Source organism: Macaca thibetana, chromosome 1, assembly GCF_024542745.1.
Source record: "Macaca thibetana thibetana isolate TM-01 chromosome 1, ASM2454274v1, whole genome shotgun sequence".
NCBI lineage: Eukaryota > Metazoa > Chordata > Mammalia > Primates > Cercopithecidae > Macaca > Macaca thibetana.
In genome coordinates, this window is record NC_065578.1 from 150,120,180 (window position 1) to 150,143,583 (window position 23,404).

Here is a 23,404-nt window from a genome sequence, read left to right on the forward strand (position 1 = left end):
GAAAGACACTCCTTTAAAACACTGAAATGTAGACAGACATGCAGGCTCCTAGTTAAGTCGCTCCCACTAGCTACTCTCCGATAAGTTAAAGATACGCTGTTTGAGCACAAAAAAGATTCATTTAAACAGCTATTGCGATAAATTATGCCTATGACACACTGCCACCCTTTCACTGTTTCGCCCTAAACATTTGCTTCTTAAATCTAAGTAATTGTACTTAATCAATAGTATAGAGACCAGAGCTCTGAACCTTTTGCAGCCTCCATTTTGCAACTGGCCCCCTGGCTCCCACCTTTACAGACTCTTAACCTGTCTCTTCTCATTCCTTTGTCACCACCAGACTTCGAGTACCCTACGGGTGGTATTGAGGCTGGTCCCCAACATAGTGGTGTACACCTGTAGTCCCAGCTACACAGGAGGCTGAAACAAGAGAATTGCTGGAGCCTGGGAGGCAGAGGTTGTGGTGAGTCAAGATCATGCCACTGCATGCCAACCTGGACGATAGAGCAAGACTGTGTCTCAAAATAAATAAGTAAATAAAAACGAAAAATAAAATAAGGCCAGGCATGGTGGCTCATGCCTGTAATCCCAGCACTTTGGAGTCTGAGGTAGGTGGATCGCTTGAGCCCAGGAGTCTGAGACTAGCCTGGGCAATATAGTGAGACCCTGTCGCTATAAAAAATAAAAATAAAATAAAATAAAAATGAGGCCTCTCTGCAAAGACTGGGAGCTATTTTTTTGCTTCCAGCATCTAAGGAAATCACTGTCCAATCATTTGCTGTCCAATCTCTGCCTAATTAATAAGCCAACAGAACAGAGACTTTAGTGGCCATGCACAACAAATAACAGACTTAACGAAATTATTCAGAAAACTAAACAAACAACTACTACAATAAGCACTAACAATGAACTCTGGGAAGGAGAGATACCCTGACTTTCAGAGTTGTCATATTAGAACAAGTAAAATAATTAATTTTCAACAAAAATGTATGAAGCATTTTAAGAAACAAAAGTATGACCCATATACACAGATAAAAAGGCAATCAGTTAAAACCTATGTCCATGAGGAAGCTCAGATGTTGGTCCTGTTAGACAAAAATTTTAAATTGGCTATTTTAAATACATCCAAAAAGCCAAAGAAAACCACGTCTAAAGGAACAAAAGACAAAGACAAAACTGACTCAAGAAGAAAGAAAAGCCAGAATAGACCAGTGAAGACATTAAGTCTGTATCAAAAAATGTCAACAAACGAAAACCTAGGATTAGAAGCTTTTTCCAATGAATTCAGTGAAACTGAATGTTAAAAAGAATTAATGTCAGTCTTTCTCAAACTCTGTCAAATAAAAGAAGAAAAGAGAATACTTTCCAACTCATTTTATGAGGCCAGTATTACCCAGGTAACACAGCCAAATAATCACAAGAAAAAAAATTTCCTTGTGAATATCCTCAACTAAAAACTCGCAGACCAAATCGAGCAGCATAGTAAAAGGATTATGTGACATGACCATGTGGGATTTATCCCCGAAATGCAAAGTTGGTTCAGTATATGAAAATAAATCAATGTAATACACCATATTGATGGTATAAAGGGAAAAAATACAGGATCATCTCAACAGATGCAGAAAAGACATTTGACAAAGTCCAACATCCTTTCATGATAAGAAAACACAACCAACTAGGAATAGAAGGTGAACTTCCTGAAACTGAAAAAAGGCATTGATGAAAAACCCACAGGTAACATCATTCTCAATGGTGAAAATCTGAAAGCTTTCCCCCAAAGCAGGAGCAAGACAAGGATGTCCACTCTTCCACATCCATTCAATATTGTATTGGTACTTCTGGTCAAGGCAATTAGACAAGAAAAAGAAATAAAAGCCATCCAGGTTGCAAAGGTACAAGTAAAACAATCTTTATTGTCAGAAGATATGATTGTTTTTTTTTTTAATTGAGACAGGACCTCACTCTGTCACCCAGGCTGGACTGCAGTGGCGCAATCTTGAGTCATCACAACCTCGACATCCCAAGCTCAAGTGATCCTCCCACCTCAGCCTCCAAAGTAGCTAAGATTACAGGTGTGCACCACCATGCCCAGCTAATTTTTGTATTTTTTTGTGGAGACGGAGTCTCACCGTGTTGCCCAGACTTGTCCTGAACTCCTGGATTCAAGCAATCTGCCTGCCTTGGCCTCTCAAAGTGTTGGAACTACAGGTGTGAGCCACAGCATCCAGCCAAAGTTTGTTTTTAGTTTTTGTTGTTGTTGTTGTTGTTTGTCTTTTTAAAATCATGGCTCACTGAAGCCTCAACCCACCCTCTCATCTCCCCCAACCCTCTACCTCTGCTTCAGGTGATCTTCCCACCTCGGCCTCCCCAGTTACTGGGACTACAAGTACGCACCACCATGCCCTACTAATTTTCATATTTTTTGTAGAGATGTGGTTTTGCCATGTTGCCCAGGGTGGTCTCAAACTCCTGGGATCAAGTGATCCACCCACCTCAACTTTCCAAAGTGCTGGGATTACAAGCGTGAACCACCAAACCCAGCCAACATGATCTTATATATAGAAAACTCTAAAGAATCTACACACACTCTCAAAAAGCTTTTAGAGCCAAAGAATAAGTTTAAACAAAGTTAAAACATACAAGACCCCTATATGAAAATTAATTATATTTCTATACTCTAACAATGAACAATCCAAAAATGAAATTAAGAAAATAATTCTACTTAAAATACTGTCAAAAATAATAAAGTACTTGGAAATAAATTTATTTATTTAATTTATTTTTGAGATGGAGTCCCACTGTATCATCCAGGCTGGAGTGCAGCAGTGCAATCTCAACTCACTGCAATCTCCTCCTCCCAGGTTCAAGCGATTCTGCCACCTCAGCTTCCCAAGTAGCTGGGACTACAGGCATGCGCCACCACACCTGGCTAATGGGAATAAATTTAACAAAGGAAATGTAATGCTTGTACACCTAAAATAATAAAATATTGAAAGTCATTAAGATGGCAATACTCCCCAAATTGAATACATATTCAGTGCGATCCCTATTTTCAACTTTTTTTTTTTAACAGAAAGGAGCAAGATGATCTTTAAATTCATATGGAAATGCAAAGGACTCTGAAAAGCAAAACAATCTTAATAAAGATCGGAAAATCCACATGTCCTGATTTCAAAACTCACTACAAAGCTGCAGTAATCACAGCAGCGTGATATTGGCATAAAGGTAACTACATAGCTAATGGCATAGGGTTGTGAGTTCAGACATACATCCATACGTTTACAGTCAAGCAATTTTCAACAAAGAGCAATCAATAGGAAGGAGAGATGGGGAGAGCAAAGAAATAGTCTTCAACAAATGGTGCTGGGAAAACTAGATATTCACATGTAAAATAATGAACTTAGACCCCTCCTAACACCACATACTAAAATTAACTCAAAATAGATTAAGGATGGAAATGTAAGAGGTAAAAGCATAAAGCTCTTAAAAGGAAATGTAAGTATATCTTCATGGCCTTGTAATAGGAAATGGTTTGCTATGACACCAAAAAGCACAGGTAGCCAAAGTAAAAATAGATAAATTGGAATTCATCAAAATTAAAAGCTTTGTGTGTCAAAGAACACTGTCAAAGTGAAAAGAGAATCCACAGAATGGGAGAAAATATATGCAAATCATGTATCTGACAAGAGTCTAGTATCCAGAATATATAAAGAACTCTTTCAACCCAACAATAGAGGGATAAATAACTCAATTTTAAAATGGGCAAATGATCTGAAAATGTTTCTCCAAAGAATCTATACCAATGGCCAATAAGCACATGAAAAGATGTAGCATTAGTCATCGGGAAATGTACATCAAAACCACAATGAGCTACACATTCACATTCATTAGGATGGTGTTATAGGCTGAACTGTGTCCACGCAGAATTCATATACTGAAAAGTTCTGCCTGCAGTACCTCGGAATGTGACTGTATTTAAAGATAGAGCCATTAAAGAGGCAATCAAGGTAAAATGAAATTATATGGATGGGCCCTAGTCCAATATGACTTATGTCCTTACAAGAAGAGGAAACTAGGACCCAGAGGAAAGACCATTTGAAGACACAGACGATAGGCATTTTTGGGCATGTTGTACCCCAATTAGTATTAGTAAATTTAAAAGCCAGGAAGAGAAGCCCTCAGAAGAAAACAGCCCTGCTGAGACCTTGATCTTGAACTTCTTTTTTTTTTTTTTGAGACGGACTCTCACACTGTCACCCGGGCTGGAGTGCAGTGACACCATCTCGGCTCACTGCAACCTCCATCTCCCGGGTTCAAATGATTCTTCTGCCTCAGCCTCCTGAATATCTGAGATTACAGAGGCCCACCACCATGCCCGGCTAATTTTTTAATATTTTTAGTAGAGATGGGGTTTCACTATGTTGGCCAGGCTGGTCTCAAACTCCTGACCTCATGATCCTCCTGCCTCGCCTGGAATTACAGGCATGAGCCACTGCACCCAGTCTTGATCTTTAACTTTTTTTCTTTTTTTGGAGACAGAGTACTGCTCTGTCACCCAGGCTGGATCTTGAACTTCTTGTCCTCCAGAATCATGGGAAAGTTAAGTTCTATCGTTTAAGACACCCCGTCTGTGGTACTTTATGACAGTCCTGGGAAAAAAAATACAAGTGGCTTTTTCTTTTTCTTTGAAAAAAAAATGAGGTTCACTCTGTTGCCCAAGCTGGAGTGCAGTGGGGCCATCTCAGCTCACTGCAACCTTCACCTCCCAGATTCAAGTGATTCTCCTGCCTCAGTCTCCTGAGTAGCTGGGATTACAGGCACACACCACAACGCGCAGCTAATTTTTTTTTTTTTCCCTCCCTCTGTCGCCCAGGCTGGAGTGCAGTGGTATGATCTGGGCTCACTGCAACCTCCACTTCCCGGGTTCAAGCGATTCTTCTGCCTCTGAGTAGCTGGGATTACAGGCGCCTGCCTCTGTGTCTCGCCTGGCTGACACAGCTGAGCCTAACTCTTCTTCTGGTCAGGGCTGTCCTAGAAAGTGGCTCTCACGATAGGAATAAACTGGACACAGGTCAGTCATGGAGCCACATAGGCATCTCCAGTATAAACAAGTTTCCTTTCAGAGGGACACATTGCAGACCAGTCATTTAGGTGTTAGGCTGCCTTCCAGGATAAAGAAGTATCCCATGAAAGGCATACTGTAAATATCCAAGACCACATCTCTTGGTTTTCCACCAGGACAGGGCTAGAATTCATAGCCGCTCTGCAGAGACAACCTCAAGACCAAATTAGAGGAAAATACATCAAATCCAGTTTTAGCAGAAATGGATGCCCTGTCACTCAGGTGAGTTTTGGAGATATTTGGACCTACATGCTCGCTCTAAGCTGTCTTTTTTTTTTTTTTTTTTGAGATGGAGTCTCGCTTTGTTGCCCAGGCTGGCATGCAGTGGCACGATCTTGGCTCACTGCAACCTCCACCTCCTGGGTTCAAGCAATTCTCCTGCCTCAGCCTCCTGAGTAGCTGGGACTACAGGCATTTGCCAACAAACCCAGCTAATTTTTGTATTTTTAGTAGAGACAGGGTTTCTCCATGTTGGTCAAGCTGGTCTCGAACTCCTGACCTCATGATCCGCCCACCTTGGCCTCCCGAAGTGCTGGGATTACAAGCGTGAGCCACCGCACCTGGCCCAAGCATGCAGTTTTAAAACATAAACTTACTAGTCAAACAAGTTTTATCTCCTAGATGGTTAAGGTCATAATACTATAAATCCAACTTAGGAGCTGAATACACGATGAAAATAAATTGGTTAATGCATGTCATTAATGAAAGAAAAACAGAGGGAAAAATCATACTTAACTTTTTCATTTCTTTGCTTCTGTGATATTTTTGATACTTGCCTGACTTGTTAAAAAGTGATCATGGCAATCATCTGAAGTTTGCCATTAGCAATTCAAACATGATTGGTAAGAATGAGCAAATTAGGCTAATGTAATAATTACAGAATTCTTTTTCATAACTTGAAAGCTTAGCTATATTACATGAGATAGATATTCATGAAATGTCTGAGTCATTTCTGAGTAAGTTAAAATACTGAAACATTAATTGTTGAACTTAATTTAAAAATATAGGCCGGGCTTGGTGGCTCACGCCTGTAATCCCAGCACTTTGGGAGGCCAAGGCAGGCGGATCATGAGGTCAGGAGATCAAGACCATCCTGGCTAACATGGTGAAACCCTGTCTCTACCAAAAACAACAAAAAATTAGCCAGGTGTGGTGGCAGGTGCCTGTAGTCCCAGCTACTCAGGAGGCTAAGGTAGGAGAGTGGTGTGAACCCGGGAGGCGGAGCTTGCAGTGAGCCGAGGTCGCGCCATTGCACTCCAGCCTGGGTGACAAAGCAAGACTCCGTCTCAAAAAAAAAAAAAAAAAGAATTTAAAAATATATACTGGCATCTTGTTTTTGTACAGTATAAAGAAGCTAAACGTATTTGGATCTGTTAATGAACATGGAAAATGACGGAAACATATTTCTAGAAATTATGAAATGGTGAATGCTGATATAAGACAGTGTACAACTGTTAAATGAAAATTATAGAAGGCCATGGGAGGTTGATGACTTCATGCTTTGGACAGCTTTTCCCAAGACATCAGAAAAGACTCCCCATCGTAATGAGACTCCTCCCTCTCTTAATTTTTCTTTGCTTACACCTACCTCTTTCACTTGGCAGGATGATGCTGTAATTAGAATTTCACAATCAGTAGCTTCTGCAGGCAACTAGAAGTGCTGGATCTGTCATGTCAAACCTGAACCTTTATATGGCTTTAAAGATCCATTAGTTCACCCATTGGCTAACTTTAGCAACATCCCTAATGCCACTGTTTTTTTCAAATTGTACTCATGGTCTCTCTTATAGAGTTAAACTTCTGGATCCACTTGTTCTCATTCCCTGTTTTAATTTAACCCTGTCATGGGATGCTAGATTATCTGCTAAATGAATTGGATGAGTCTGTGCAGTTGCTGACATTTCTTGTTGCACATGGATAAATACATCAGATATTGTAGAGCCTCATTTGCAAAAATTAACAAACAGGCTACTTGGTTAAAATGAGTAGACTTCTCATCTGGCTTGCTCTGTGATTTAATCAATTTTGGTTGGTTTGGTTCATGGGGACCCTGGCTCAAGTGCATACTCCAAACTTTTGGATTACTCTTCTGATAATCATAATAGAAGTCTCTCTGGTATGCTGTATTCTCTCAAAAGCTTTAAATGTTTGCATGCAGTCATCCATCAAACGTCAAATAATCTCTTTTTGGCTGGAACAAAGAAATGTATGATCATGAGGACATTGTAACCTATGAATGGTGTATTGAGACTGGAAACCCAGAGTGGTGGTAACTGAGAGTAGCACTAACACCCTAAGTTTTGATCACGCTCCCACCTAGGAGAGAGCCTGACCAAAAAGGGAAGAATTGTTGAACAAGATTACGAAAGGTCGTCGTTTGAACTGAGCTCCTGCAATGGGCCCAAAACAAACCAAACCAAAATGGAGTCACTCATCCTCAATGCCACCTATCCAAATTGAAACTTTAAGGAAGTAGATAGGTTCCAAATAATACCAGTTTCTTTTCTGAAAACAAGAGATTCTAGTCTAACTGAGTTATCATAGCAAGGAAGTCTCTTCTACTTTATCCTTTACATAAAAGGAACCTGATGTTAACCATTTAGGTTTTTTGTTGTTGTTGTTTGCTTGTTTTTTTCCCCGAGATGGAGTTTCACTCTTGTTGCCCAGACTGTAGTACAAGGGTGCTTGTACTCCACTCAGCTCACTGCAACCTCCACCTCCCGGGTTCAAGCGATTGTCCTGCCTCAGCCTCCCGAGTAGCTGGGATTACAGGTGTGCACCACCATGCCTAGCTAATTTTTGCATTTTTAGTAGACAAGTGGTTTCACCATGTTGGCCAGGCTGGTCTCGAACTCCTGACCTCAGGTGATCCACCCGTCCCAGCCTCCCAAAGTGCTGGGATTACAGGCATGAGCCACCACGCCTGGCCAAGTTTTTTTTTTTCTATTGTTCTTGTTTTGTTTCCTTGTTCCCATCTTACAAAATCCATTTTTCTGTTTTTTTGTTTGTTTGGGTGTTTGTATGTTTGTTTGTTGTTGTTGTTGTTTTCTGAGACGGAGTCTCGCTCTGTCGCCCAGGTTGGAGTGCAGTGGCCGGATCTCAGCTCACTGCAAGCTCCGCCTCCCGGGTTTACGCCATTCTCCTGCCTCAGCCTCCCGAGTAGCTGGGACTACAGGCGCCGCCACCTCGCCCGGCTAGTTTTTTTTTTTGTATTTTTAGTAGAGACGGGGTTTCACCGTGTTAGCCAGGATGGTCTCGGTCTCCTGACCTCGTGATCCGCCCGTCTCGGCCTCCCAAAGTGCTGGGATTACAGGCTTGAGCCACCGCGCCTGGCCCCCATTTTTCTGTTATTGGCCAATGGAAGTTCTTTTTTTTTTTTTTTGAGACAGAGTCTTGCTCTGTCACCCGGGCTGGAATGCAATGGCGCTGTCTCATTTCACTGCAACCTACGCCTTCCAGGTTCAAGCGGTTCTCCTGCCTCAGCCTCCTGAGTAGCTGGGGACTACAGGTGTGTGCCACTAAGCCCAGCTAATTTTTGTAATTTTGGAGAGATGGGGTTTCACCATGTTGGTTGGTCAGTATGGTCTCGATCTCTTGACCTTGTGATCCGCCGCCTCAGCCTCCCAAAGTGCTGGGATTACAGGCGTGAGCCACCGCACCCGGCGGAAAGTTCTAATTCTATTTTGTAGAACGAAGGCTGTCCAGATTAATGAATCACAAATAAAAGGCAATTAATGTATAACTAAATTAAATATATTATAATAATATCATTTTTTTGTCTTTGCCAATTGAAGTCATTGACAGATCTGAGCTTCTGACCAGAATAACAAGTCTTACCATATTAAGCTTGTATGTTATCAATCAAAAACAAAGACACTTGAGGTTTTGGTGAACTTTTGATTTATGGCTGTGAATTTTTCTTCAATTTCTATTAGATTTTTTTCAGAATATTATAATAACTCAAAGAGTCCCTTAAATCATTTTTTTAACCTCCAGTATTCCAGACACCCAAGGTTTAGATATCAATAAATGAAACATTCATTAAAAGGAACAAAAGGATACATACCTTACTCCTTGATGTTAATCGTCCTCAAGAACATACACTACTTCCAGATCAATATCTAGCTTTGGCATGGGCAGAGGCAGAATACGTGACCACCAAATAGCCATTTATTCATTCATTATTTAACAAACAATAGACATGGTTTCTCTCCTCAAATGGGTATCAGACAATCACAGAAAGCACTTTTGCTGTTTCTTACATGCAACTTTCTCATTTCTCCTCTGACTTTCCATTGCTCAGCCTCTTCATTCTTTCCTGGGTCTAAGGAGCCCCTTAGATTGGCTCCTGCTCCTTAATACCTTCCCAGAAAAACCATTTTAGGAACCCTAAAACAAACTGGACCAGGCACTAAGGTCATCTGCTAGAGATGAGCTCAATTACATAACATCCACAAGTCTCTGTAGTGTAAGTTGTCACAAATCTGCAAAGCCCCATTCTGGGGCTGAGAAGAAGAAAGGGTTGGCCAGGCACGGTGGCTCACGCCTGTAATCCCAGCACTTTGGGAGGCCGAGGCAGGCAGATCACGAGGTCAGGAGTTCGAGATCAGCCTGGCCAATATGATGAAACCCCGTCTCTATTAAAAATACAAAAATTAGCCGGACATGGTGGCACATTCCTGTAGTCCCAGCTACTCCGGAGACTGAGGCAGGAGAATCGCTGGAACCAGGGAGGCGAAGGTTGCAGTGAGCCAAGACCGTACCACTGCACTTCAGCCTGGGTGACAAAAAAAGAAGGGTTTAGGGATGGAGAAAAGAGAAGGGCTAACTTAAATTTTATATCCTGACTACCAAATTTCTATCGTTGTTCTTCATTTTAAAAGCCTGGACATCAAAAGTTCTTAGCCTACACATGTTAGAGAAAGAAATGAGACATTCTAGCAAGGGCTAAGTGTTATGATGTTTTCATCAAGGACCACTGCAGAACACATACCCACGGAGTACTCTATCAGCGTTACAGACTGACTTACTGATAACTATAAGAGCATTGGTTAAATCTGCCCTGCTTCAAATTAAATCTATAATTTGCTACCACTTCAGCAAGCCTAGATATAATATTCAGCTGGAAAAATGAGAAACAGTACCAAAATGAAAGAAAGAAGTCCATAACCATAAAAAATTAGGAAACTACCATAACAGACTATAAGGTTCTGTAGGGGAAAAACTATGTCACCATGACAACCTGGGATATTTTTATTGAAAGAGTTGGTAGGTTATACAGAACGTTTTCCAGGATTTGGAGGCTGAGAACGAAGTACAAGTACATGTGTGGGAGTTGAGAGACATTCTGAATGGGCTTTTCATCCTTATTTTTTAGCTTTTCCTTGCAATCTATATTTTGCCAAATTCTGTTTTATAAGAGGTACTGTGGTCCCCTCCAAAACTCATGCTGAAATTTGATTCCCATGACTGGGCACAGTGGCTCACAAATCCCAGCACTTTGGGAGACCAAGGCAGGCAGATGGCTTAAGCTCAGGAGTTTGAGACCAGCCTGGGCAACATGGTGAAACCCATTCTCCACAAAAATACAATTAGCATGGCGTGGTGGTGTGTGCCTGTAGTCCCAGCTACTCGGGTGGCTAAGGCAAGAAAACCACTTGAGCCCCAGAGGTGGAGGTTGCAGTGAGCCAAGATCATGCCATTGCACTGCAGCCTGGGCAATGGGAATGAAACCTGTCTCAAAAAATAAATAATTTAAAAAAAATAGACAAAAGAAATTTGATTCCCAATATGGTGGTGTTAGAAGGTGGGTCCCAGTGGGAGGTGTTTGGGTTATGGGGGCAGATCCTTCATGAATGGCTTGGTGCAGCTCTTGAAATAGTTAGTGAGTTCTCAGTCTTACAAGACTGCATTAATTTTTGTGGGAAGGTCCCATGGGAGTGAATTGCTGTAAAGCCAGTATGCCCCTGGGATTTTACACATGTTCCCCTCCCCTTTGACCTTCTCTGCCAAGCCTTGAGCCAACATTAAAGCCCTCACCAGAAGCTGAGCAGATGGTAGTGCCATGTTTTTGAACCAAGCCTGCAGAACTGTGAGCTAAATAAACCTCTTTTCTTTATAAACTACCCATAGGTATTCTGTTATAGCAATACAAAACAGACTAAGAAGAAAAGAGCAAAGTAATTTTTATACCCTATAATTATATATACATGTTATCAGCATGTATATATGATTATGTAACTGCTAACTGGGGAAATTTTTATTTAACAAAGGATACTCATTTTCCTGATGGACAGAAAGATTAACATCAGTCTTCCAAAGGAGTATGCTAATGTACAATAACCAAAATAGATAACTTTTTAGAAAAATCTGAAAGTATCACATAGATACTTCTCTTAAGTATTGAATCTATATGATATTACATCTCATTTTATATAATTTTTGTCTTCTGTTTTTAATTTTTCTCTGTACTATTTTCCAAAGGAACAGAACAGCACAAAGTTCTGTTATATGTATATTATCTACTCATTATATGCTACTTTATTATATACTACTTTATTTTTCTTTTTTTTTTCTGAGATGTTGTCTCACTCTGTCGCCCAGGCTAGAGAGCAGTGGCCCAATCTCAGCTCACTGCAAGCTCCGCCTCCTGGGTTCATGCCATTCTCCTGCCTCAGCCTCCCGAGTAGCTGGGACTACAAGCATGCACCACCATGCCCAGCTAATTTTGTGTTTTTAGTAGAGATGGGGTTTCTCCATTTTGGTCAGGTTGGTCTCGAACTCATGACCTCAGGTGATCCACCTGCCTTGCCTTCCCAAAGTGCTGGGATTACAGGCATGAGCCACCGCCCCCGGCTATGCTACTTTATTAATCAAGTTCATGTGATGAAAAAAGTTGCACATAAATGTGATTTTTAAAAACAAAACAAATATTTCTGCCCCTCTGCATCTTTTGACAGGTACTTTACATCTATCATTTTATTTATCTTCATTTTTATTTATTTATTTTGAGACAGAGTCTTGCTCTGTCGTCAGGCTGGACTGCAGTGGTGCGATCTTGGCTCACTGCAACCTCCGCCTCCCAGGTTCAAGAGATTCTCCTGCTCCAGCCTCCCAAGTAGCCGGGACTACAGGCACGTGCCACCACGCCCGGCTAATTTTATACTTTTGGTAGAGACAGGATTTCACCATGTTGGACAGGATGGTCTCGATCTCTTGACCTTGTGATCTGCCCGCCTCAGCCTCCCAAAGTGCGGGGATTACAGGCATGAGCCACTGCGCCTAGCCATCTTCATAATATTTTATAAGTACTATTATCCCCATTTTGCAGGTAACTGTGACCAAAGAGGTGATATGTTTGCCCAATGCCACAACTGAGAAGCGTCAGAGTCTGTGTTAAAACCGAGGTCTATTTGACTCAAGAGTCTTCCAGCCAGGTGCGGTGGCTCACTTTGGAAGGCTGAGGTGGGTGGCATGAGCCCAGGAGTTCAAGACCAGACTGAGCAAGATAGCAAGACACTGTCTCCACAAAAAAATAAAAAATCAGCCAAGCATAGTGGTGCTCAGATAGTTGGGAGGCTGAAACAGGAGGAATGCTTTAGATGAGGAGGTTAAGGCTGCAGTGAGCTGAGATCACACCACTAGCACTCCAGCTTTGAGACTCTGTCTCAAAAAAGAAAAAAAAAAAGTCTTCCCATTTTACTGTGCTACACTACATTTCAATAATTCTTGAGGAACAGACTTTCAGCTTATAAAGAAATTATTTCTGGATATTACATAATACTGTATATTTGTACTTCTAGTGAAGATACTACTTAAATGCTTGCATTGAAGACCTTCTCTGCTCCAAACACATAGCAGTGAGAGATAAAAATATAAAAAGAGAAATCATAACAAAACAGAACTGGAAAACACCATCATGCTCAAAAGCAATATTAACTTTTTTCAAGGCCCAGAAACACCAAAGCTGAGACATGCTGGGCCTCCTATCTAGGAATTTTGCTACTAAAAGCTAACAGGAACTAAAAGTCTTCCCAAGAAAGAGAAGGGATGGATTCAGGCTCACTGTTGAAACTAAGGGCCACTTTACTCATGAAGAAAGGCTGAAAGGTGCTGCAGTGACTACTTCCATAGCCATGGCCTAGGGAGGCAGGAGAAAAGGGATACAGCTTCCCATCCAGGACCTGGGCCAAGCTATCCACTAGCTCACAGACTGGAAATGTAACATCTCTGATAGCATAGCTAGACAGACCCAAGCCACCAGTATAAGACCTGATTCTGGTCTAGGAGTCCCTTGAGGAGGAATGGAGGCAATTAAGACAAACAGGGTCAATAGAGAGAAAAAATAAAAATCTCCTAAACAGGATGTTTGCACATGAAAATTCCAAAACACATGAAGAAATTCACACTCAGAACAGCCACCAACAAAATCAAAATAGGGAAGATAAATTTACTCCAGACAAAATGAACATAACAGAATAATCAGCAAATGAGCTTTAAACAAGCATGGAGGGTTGGTCACGGTGGCTCACGCCTGTAATCCCAGCACTTTGGAAGGCCGAGGCAGGTGGATCATGAGGTCAGGAGATCGAGACCATCCTGGCTAACATGGTGAAACCCTGTCTCTACTAAAAATACAAAAAAAAAAAAAAAAAAAAAATTAGCCGGGCATGGTGGCGGGCACCTGTAGTCCCAGCTACTCGGGAGGCTGAGGCAGGAGAACGGCGTGAACCTGGGAGGTGGAGCTTGCAGTGAGCCCAGATGGTGCCACTGCACTCCAGCCTGGGCGACAGAGCAAGACTCCATCTCAAAAAAACAAAAACAAACAAACAAAAAAACAAACAAAAACAAAAAACAAGCGTGGGTAGTATCATTTGAGAGACTTAAAAGAAAAAAATAATAAGGAATTTTTTTGTTGTTGTTGAGACAGAGTCTCGACCTCTCACCTAGGCTGGAGTGCAATGGTGCAACCTCGGCTCACTGCAACCTCCGCCTCTCGGGTTCAAGCAATTCTCCTGCCTCAGTCTCCCAAATGGCTGGGATTACAGGTGCGCCGCACCACCATGCCCAGCTAATTTTTTGTATCTTTAGTAGAGACGGAGTTTCAGCATGTTGGCCAGGCTGGTCTCGAACTCTTGACCTCGTGATCTGCCCGCCTCGGCCTCTCAAAATGCCGGGATTACAGGCGTGAGACACTCGCCAAGAATAAGGAATCATAAAAGCAAGCAGAAATAAAACAAAAAAGGGTGATGCAGAAAAAATCAACAAAGAAATCCTGGAAATAAAAAAAAATAGCAATTGAAATAAATTGAATAGACAAAATACAGTGTAGACTGGTCTCAGTTAAGGAAAAAATTAGTGAATTAGTAGAACTGAGGAATTCATCAAGGTCTTAGCATAGAGAGCATGAGAAGGAAGAGAGAAGGAGGAGAAATACTAAATGTATATCAAGCAGAATAAAGGATTAATAAATTGTTATTTGTATTTGGAATATAGTAGAGTAGTGAAAAATGAATTAACCAGAATTGCAGGTAAAAACATGGTTAAATCTTAAAACATAATGTTGAGACTGAAAAGCAAGTTGGAGAAAGATACAGAGTATGATACCATCTATATGTAGTATAGATGGTAATTATATAAATATATTTTATAAATATATTATATAAAATTATTATATATTGTCTATAATACACACATAAAAATATATAATGGCACACATGAGAATGAAAAGCACTAAATTTAGGATGGTAGTTTCATCTTGGGAGATGGAGGGAAAAGGGTTTGCAGATGGATGCCAAGGCTTCAACTGTATTTGTAATATTTTATGTCTTAAACTAGGTGTGGGGATAAATAAATAAATGACTGAGTGAATGAATTTTGAATTTGCAAATGTCATTGGCGTCCATCTGGTATAGAGATAGAACTTTAATAGTATCTGGAAAGATTTTTTAAATTGGAATTTAACAAATTGCTAAGTGCTAGGCTCTTGTTAACGGTTTTTCTGTGCGGGAGAGGGAGCAGGGATGGGGTCTTACTTTGTCACCCAGGCTGGAGGGAAGTGGCATGATCATAGCTCACTGCAGCCTTGACCTCCCAGGCTCAAGTGATCCTCTTGCTTTAGACTCCTGAGTAGCTGGGACCACAGGTGTGCATCACCATGCTCAGCTAATTTTTATTTACTTTTTATTTTTTTAAAGACGGTCCTACTATGTTGCTCAGGCTTGTCTTGAACTCTCAACCTCCCAAAGTGCTGAGATTATAGGTGTGAAGCACTGCACCCAGCCTCTTGTTGTGCTATTAACTTGTGACTCCTGCCCTGTAGAAACTAATGAAGGCCTCATATAGGCATGTCAAAATAAAATGTTTCTTTTCTAGTCTGTTCTGGATTTTTCCTCCATCATAAACCTGGCTCTGCCTTGTCTCCTGAGTCAATCTGGATATTCTAGACCAGATAGCTGAAATGGTCACTCTCCTGCTCAGGGATCTGAAAAACAATCACTTTTCAGATAATTCTAAGGGTCTCTGCTATTTGCTGAAAAATTCATATGCTGAGTTTCATCCTCTGTCACATTTCAGTAGCTCTAGCCTTCTCTATTTCTAGTTGTACAGTCCTTAATGAGATTCCCTGTATCTCGGTCACACTCTGAAAGTACCTCCACTAGTGATTTATTTCTCAGGACGGGAGACACACTGACTTCATTCCGCTGTACCTCTCAATCCTCCTCTCTTTTCTGTAATCAGCTCTGGCAATACCAGTAGAAGAGAGGACAGTCTTACCTACTTTAGTTTTTGCCAGGGAGAACAACTTCCAGAGAGTGTCCAAGCTCTCTCCATTTCATAGAAATGTGAGTTCTGAAGTACTTCCATTTTCTTTCAAACCTCAGTCCTTCTGAGTGAGGTTTAACTCATACTTTTGCCATATTGGCTACCCACACCGCAGCCAATTCAAGTTCCTGAATCCCATCCGTAGTAGATGAATTTCCGTGTGATTGTCCAAAATACTTGCCTTCTCTTTAGCAGAGACCTTGGTCTCTGAGTTTTTTTTTGCCCACCCTTCTTCATTGTCTCAATCCCTGGCGAGGTATGCAGTTATGGTGGGATGGTATTCTAAAATCAATGTTTCTCCCTACCCATTTCTTATTAACATTACACTACTTCTAAAAAAGAAATCACCTTTCACTACAGATTGACCTTAATGATGTAAGCTTAAATTCTTTAAATATTTCTGAGTTAGTTTCTATATACCTTTCTTTCTCTTTCTTTCTTTCTCTCTCTCTCTCTCTCTCCCTCCTTCCCTCCCTCCCTCTCTCTCTCTCTCTCTCTCGCCCTCTTTTTTTAAGACGGAGTCTCACTCTCCTGCCCCGGCTGGAGTGCAGTGGCATGATTTTGGCTCACTGCAACATCCGCCTCCCAGGTTCAAGCAATTCTCCTGCTTCAGCCTCCTGAGTAGCTGGGCTACAGGCGCAAGCCACCACGCCTGGCTAATTTTTTGTATTTTTAGTAGAGACAGGGTTTCACCGTCTTAGCCAGGATGGTCTCGATCTCCCAACCTCGTGATCCGCCTACTTCGGCCTCCCGAAGTGTTGGGATTACAGGAGTGAGCCACCGCGCCCGGCCGTCTATTTTTCTTTAAAGTATATTACATTTGGAATGTCTTGATTTACTTATTTTCAGGTAATTTTAGAAATTAAATTTATATAAGTTTATAGAAATTAAATTTATATAAGCTTATTTATCTCTATAAGCCAATCAGAGCAGAGATCCTTTGACAAAAATAAACTAGATTTTAATTAGTAATAACTTACAGAGGCAAGACAATATCTTATACTCACATAGAGAGGTATAAAGATGTTTATAAATTACAGACACACAGACAGATATATGGAGAATTTACAGCTTCAATTCTACCATTTCAACCATGGGTCAAGAGTAAACACAGGAACACGAAAACTCACCAGACCAGATATTAATGAGCTGTTCTCCTTCCAATAGGCACAAAATTCTTGAATTGAACTCAAAATAGGCAAATAGACAAATAAATAAAAATAACATACCAGGTTTTCTGTTGTTTCTCACTCAACAGAAATTATATCTCTGTAAACCACTAGTCCTTTTATAGAGATCACCAAATGGTTAGACCATATAACCAAACTCTTAATCATTGCTCCCAACAGAGGGAAATAACTTATTGGCCATGTACAGGCATATCTCAAAGATATTGTGGGTTTGGTTCCAGACCACTGCAATAAAACAAACATTGCGATAAAGTAAGTCATGCAAAATTTTTGGTTTCCAAGTGCATATAAAAGTTATGTTCACACTATACGGTAGTCTATTCAGTGTGCAATAATATCGTGTCTAAAAGCAAAGTATGTATCTTTTTTTTGTTTTTGAGACAGAGTTTCACTCTTGTTGCCTAGGCTGGAGTGCAATGGCAGGATCTGGGCTCACTGCAACCTCTGCCTCCCAAGTTCAAGCGATTCTTCTGTTTCAGCCTCCCGAGTAGCTGGGATTACAAGCACATGCCACCACACCTGCTAATTTTTGTATTTTTAGTAGAGACAGGGTTTTATCATATTGGTCAAGCTGGTTTCGAACTCCTGACCTCAAGTGATCCACCCACTTTGGCCTCCCAAAATGCTGGGATTACAGGTGTGAACCACTGCGCCCGGCCTAAAGTATGTATCTTAATTAAAAAGTACTTTCCTGCTTAAAAATGCAAACGATCAACTAAGCCTTTAGCAAGCCATAATACTTTTTGCTGGTGGAGGGTCTTGCCTTTATGTTAATGGCTACTGACTGATCAGATTGGTGGTTGCTGAAGATTGGGATGGTTGTGGAATTTCTTAGAAAAAACTGAAGTTTGCTGCATAGATTGACTCTTTCTTTCGTAAAAGATGTCTCCATACATGTGATGCTGTTTGATAGCGTTCTATACACAGTAGAAAATGTCTTTCAAAATTGGAGTCAATTCTCTGAAATGCTCATTCCACTTTATCAACTAAGTTTATATAATATTCTAAACCCATTGTTGTCATTTCAACAATGTTCAGAGCATCTATACCAGGAGTAGCTGCTATTTTAAGAAACCACTTTCTTTGCTCATCCATAAGAAGTAACTTCTTATTTGTTCAAGTTTTATCATGAGATCGTCGCAATCCAATCACCTCTTCAAGCTCTAATTCTAGTTATCTTGCTATTTCCACTACATCTGTTGTTACTTCTGCCACTGAAGTCTTGAACCCCTCAAAGCAAACCATGATGGCTGGAATCAACTTCTCTCGAGCTCCCGTTAATGTGGAAATTTTGACCTCCTTCCATGAATCAAAATGTTCTGAAAGGCATCTAACATGGTAAATCTTTTCCAGAAGATTTGTATCTAAATGGTGACTCCTTTCTAGAAGGTTTTAAATTTACTTTCTCCAGATCCTTCAGAGGAAACACTTCTGTGGCAGCTATAACCTTAGAAAATGTATTTCTTAAATAAGGGGACTTGAAAGTCAAAATTATTCCCTGATCCCATGGGCTGCAGAATGGATGTTGTGTTAGCAGGGATAAAATAACATTCAACTCAGAGCTCTTGGGTGACCAGATGCATTGTTAATGAGCAGTAACGTTTTGAAAAGAGTCTTTTTTTCTAAGCAGCGGGTCTCAAAAGCGTGCTTAAAATATTCAGTAGACCATGGTATAAACTGATGTGCTGTTGTCCAGGCTTTGTCTTCCATTGATAGAGAACAGGCAGAGTAGATTTAACAGAATTCTTCAGGGTCCTAGGATTTTCAGAATGATCAGTGAGCATTGGCTTCTAGTTAAAGTCACCAGCTGCATTAGCTCCTAACAAGAGAGTCAGCCTGTCCTTTGAAGCGTTGAAGCCAGGCATTGACTTCTTTCTAGCTATGAAAGTCCTAGATGGCATCTTCTTCCTACAGAGGCTGTTTCATCTGCACAGAAAATCTGTTGTTGTAACCACCTTCATCAGTAATCAAAGCTAGATCTTCTAGATAACTTGCGGCAGCTTCTCCATCAGTACTTTCTGCTTCCCTATGCACCTTTATGTTATGGAGACAGATTCTTTCCTTAAACTTCATGAAGCAACTTCTGCTAACTTCCAACTTGTCTTCTGCAGCTTCCTCACGTCTCTCAGCCTTCATAGAATTGAAGAGAGTTGGGGCCTTACTCCGGATTAGGCTTTGATTTAAGGGAATATTGTAACTGGTATGATTTTCTATATAGACCACTCAGATTTTCTCTGTATCAGCAATAAGACTGTTTTGCTTTCTTATCATGCCTTCATACACTGGAGTAGCACTTTTAATTTCCTTCAAGAACTTTTCCTTTGCATTCACAATTTCATTAACTGTTTGGTGCAAGATGCCTGTCTTTGGACCTATCTCAGCTTTTGTCATCCCTTCATTCAGCTTAATAATTTCTAGCTTTTGATTTAAAGATGTGTAACCCTTTCACTTGAACACTTAGACACCATCATAGGGTTATTAATTGGCCTAATTTCAATATTTTGTAGGGGATATGGAGGCCTGAGGACAGGGAGAGAGACAGGGAATGATTGGTCAGTCAGTAGAGCAGTTAGAACACACACAACATTTGTTAAGTTTGCCATCTTGAATGGGTGCAGTTTGTGGTGCCCCAAAACAATTACAATAGTAACATCAAAGACCACCGATCACAGATCACCATAATAGATATAAGAATGATGAAAATGTTTGAAATATGTGAGAATCACCAAAATGTTACACAGAGAAAGAAAGTGAGCACATGCTGCTGGAAAAATGGTTATCAGCAGAATTGCAAAAGGGAGGGTTGCCACAAATCTTCAATTTGTGAAAAACAGAGTATCTGTGAAGCATAATAAAGTGAGGCACAATAAAACAAGGTATGCTTGTACAAACCAAAGAAAAACACACAATTAGTGGAGAAGAAAATAAAGATTAGGAAAACAAAGACTCAGCAACATTCTTTTGCAGTTTTAGATTTATCTCTGGCAGCAAGAAAATTGCCAGGATTCAGGCAACCCATGAAGTGTACTTTTCCAGTGATAAAATTCACCTGTCAGATGAATACATTGGGCATCTTGGTGGGAACTACTGAACTTTTAAAAGATAATTTGCAAAAAAAAAAAAAAAAAAAAAGTAAAATAATGACTCTCAAACAGATATAATACGAACACATCAGTCATTTTATTTTTATTTATTTATTTATTTTCAAATGGAGTCTCACTCTGTTGCCCAAGCTGGAGTGCAGTGGTGCGATCTTGACTCACTGCAACCTCTGCCTGCCAGATTTAAGTGATTCTCATGCCTCAGCCTCCCAAGTAGCTGCGATTACAGGCATAAACCACCATACCTGGCTAATTTTTGTCTATTTTTAGTAGAGACGGGGTTTCACCATGTTGGCCAGGCTGGTCTTGAACTCCTGACCTCAAGTGATCCACCCGCCTCGGCCTCCCAAAGTGCTGGGATTACAGGTGTGAGCCTCTGCACCCAGCCATTTTATTTAACTCATTAAATAGGTGAACCAGACAGATGCTATCACCTGTTCAAAGGAGAATCCAAAGAGCAGACATGTTTACAGATCAGAAATACTGAACTTGCAAATGGTGCAAAACTGGCGTTTTTGTTGTTGTTTAATTTATTATTATTATTATTATTATTATTATTATTACTATTGCAATGGAGTCTTGCTCTGTCACCCAGGCTGGAGAGCAGTGGCGCAATCTCAACTCACTGCAATCCCCGTCTCCCGGGTTCAAGAGATTCTCCTGCCTCAGCCTCCTGAGTAGCTGAGATTACAGGCGCGCCACCACGCCTGCTAATTTTTGTATTTTTAGTAGAGACGGGATTTCACCATGTTGGTCAGGCTGGTCTCGAACTTCTGACCTCGAGATCCGCCTGCCTCAGCCTCCCAAAGTTCTAGGATTACAGGCGTGAGTCACTGCCTGCGGCCAAAACTGGCTTTTCCATAGAGGTGGAGAGTTCACCCCCCATCCGGGTAGAATTATTTCACAAGTCCATAGACAAGAATCATTTGCACTGCCATAAGCACCCTGCAAGTTAACTTTAATCTTTGCAATAGTCTAGGTCCAGATAAAGGCAAATATCTTTTAGGATCAGATAAACCCCCAAATTCCAACACTGCATGAAAAGATATCTATTAATTTATTTTACTTATTTAAAAATGTTACTTATTTTAAAATGTTACATTGCTCCTTACCTTTTAGGATATGCTAAAGGAAAAAGTTTCTGGACATTCACAAGCCCTAAGTTCTGGCCCACTGTTAACCATTCATTCAAAATATTTTTACTAATATATAGTAAATATATATTATATTTTATTTCATATACTATATATTAAATATATATTATAAAATATAATATATACTTAGCACAGCACTAGGTCAAGTAAATTTTGGAAATAATGAGTCATGGTCTTTCCTCAGAAGTTATTTACAATCTCATTATAGAGACAAGACATACAGTAAACTAGTCAATTAATTTAATGAACTACAAAATTGTGAGTACAACTAGAAAATAGGGCAGTATAAAACAGAAATACAGTCTTTCTCCCTTATTTGTGGATTCCATATTTGCAAATTTGCCTACTTGCTAAAATTTATCTGTAACCTCCATGTATTCTTGGACATGTACAGAGCAGGAAAAATTTTTAATTGCCCAAAGTGCACATTCCCAGCTGAGGCTGAACAAGGCAGCCTCTGCCTTCTTGTTTCAGCTCTCATACTATACCATAAACAGTGTCCCTTGTTGCCCGGGCTGGAGTGCAGTGACACTACATTGGCTCACTGCAGCCTCGCCCTCTCGGGCTAAAGTAATCCTCTCACCTCAAACTCTGGAGCCACCATACCCGGCTAATTTTTGTACTTTTAGTAGGGACGGGGTTTCGCCATGTTGTCCAGTGTGATCTTAAACTCCCCAGCTGAAACAATCCAGCCGCCTTGGCCTCCCAAATTGCTGGGATTACAGGCATAAGCCATCAGGACCAAGTGTCCTTTTCACATTCCATTTAGTGATACGTTTTTCACGTTTTTGTACTTTTTGTTGATGTCGCTGTTTAAAATGGTCCCCAAGCATTGTGCTGTATAGTGCTCCTAAGCACAAGAAGGCTGTCATGAGCCTTGCAGAGAAAATAGCAGTGTTAGGTAAGCTTTGTTGAGGTATGAATTATAATGCTGTTGACTGAGTTCAATGTTACTGAATCAACAATATATATTAAATAAGATGTCTTTAAGCGGAAACACATACATAACAAAACTGTGTATAAAGTTGATGAAAATGCGACCAGAGGCTTACTGGATCCTAATCCTGTATTTCCCTTAGGAGCAATGATTCAGTATTTACTAATTCAGTGTTTCCAGCAACGTTACAGAACCTAACTACTGTAAATAACAAGAATCAATTACATACTGAGGGAAAGGGTTTTTTCCAAATACACTTGATTTCCTTTTAAGCACCAGGGGTAAGAAAAGCCTTCCCAAGAAGCTACCACTGTTTCAAAAAGCCTATAAAAGCAGTGCTCCTGCCTTCTAGTATCCTTTTCCTCTCTACACTTTATTCTTTCTCGGTTTCTTTCTGTTTCTTGCGGGGTCTCCACTTAAATAATGTCTTCCAACAATCTACAGTCCTATACTACATTTAATAAAGGTGGACACACAGGACATACACGTACATTTTAAAGTGAGAGCTATGGCTGTGCTTCCGCAAAATTAATTGCAAAATTCTGTGGTACCTCAGTTCCATGGGCACCCAGAGGATGCGTTGTTCAGCCTCAGCTGGGAATCTGCAGTTTAGGCAATTAAAAATTTTCACTGCTGTGTACACGTTATTTCCTCAGCTAGTCCTGTTAAGCAAGTTTATTTCTGCCAGACGCAGTAGCTCACTCCTGTAATCCCAGCACTTTGGGAGGCCGAGGTGGGCGGATCACTTGAGGTCAGGAGTTCGAGACCAGCCTAACCAACATGGTGCAACCCCGTCTCTACTAAAAATACAAAAATTAGCCGGGTGTGGTGGCTCATTCCTGTAATCCCAGCTACTTTTGGGTGGCCGAGGCAGCCAATCCGGGAGGCGGAGGTTGCAATGAGCCGATATCATGCCATTGCACTACAATCTGGGCGACAAGAGTGAAACTTAGTCTCAAAAAAAAAAAAAAGAAAGAAAGAAAGAAAAAGGAAAAAAAAGTTTATTTCATTCTGTTCCTTTAAGACGAAGGTCGGGTGTTTTGCCCTCTTCAGAAATGGTTGCTCGCGCTTCCCAC

At 40.7% G+C, this 23,404-nt stretch overlaps 1 protein-coding gene across 1 annotated transcript in view; it reads left to right on the plus strand.

Annotated features, from left to right (window-relative positions):
• The window catches only part of SPATA45 (spermatogenesis associated 45), an 800,921-nt gene that overhangs the window by 596,051 nt on the left and 181,466 nt on the right, over nt 1-23,404 (plus strand). The window lies entirely within an intron of this gene.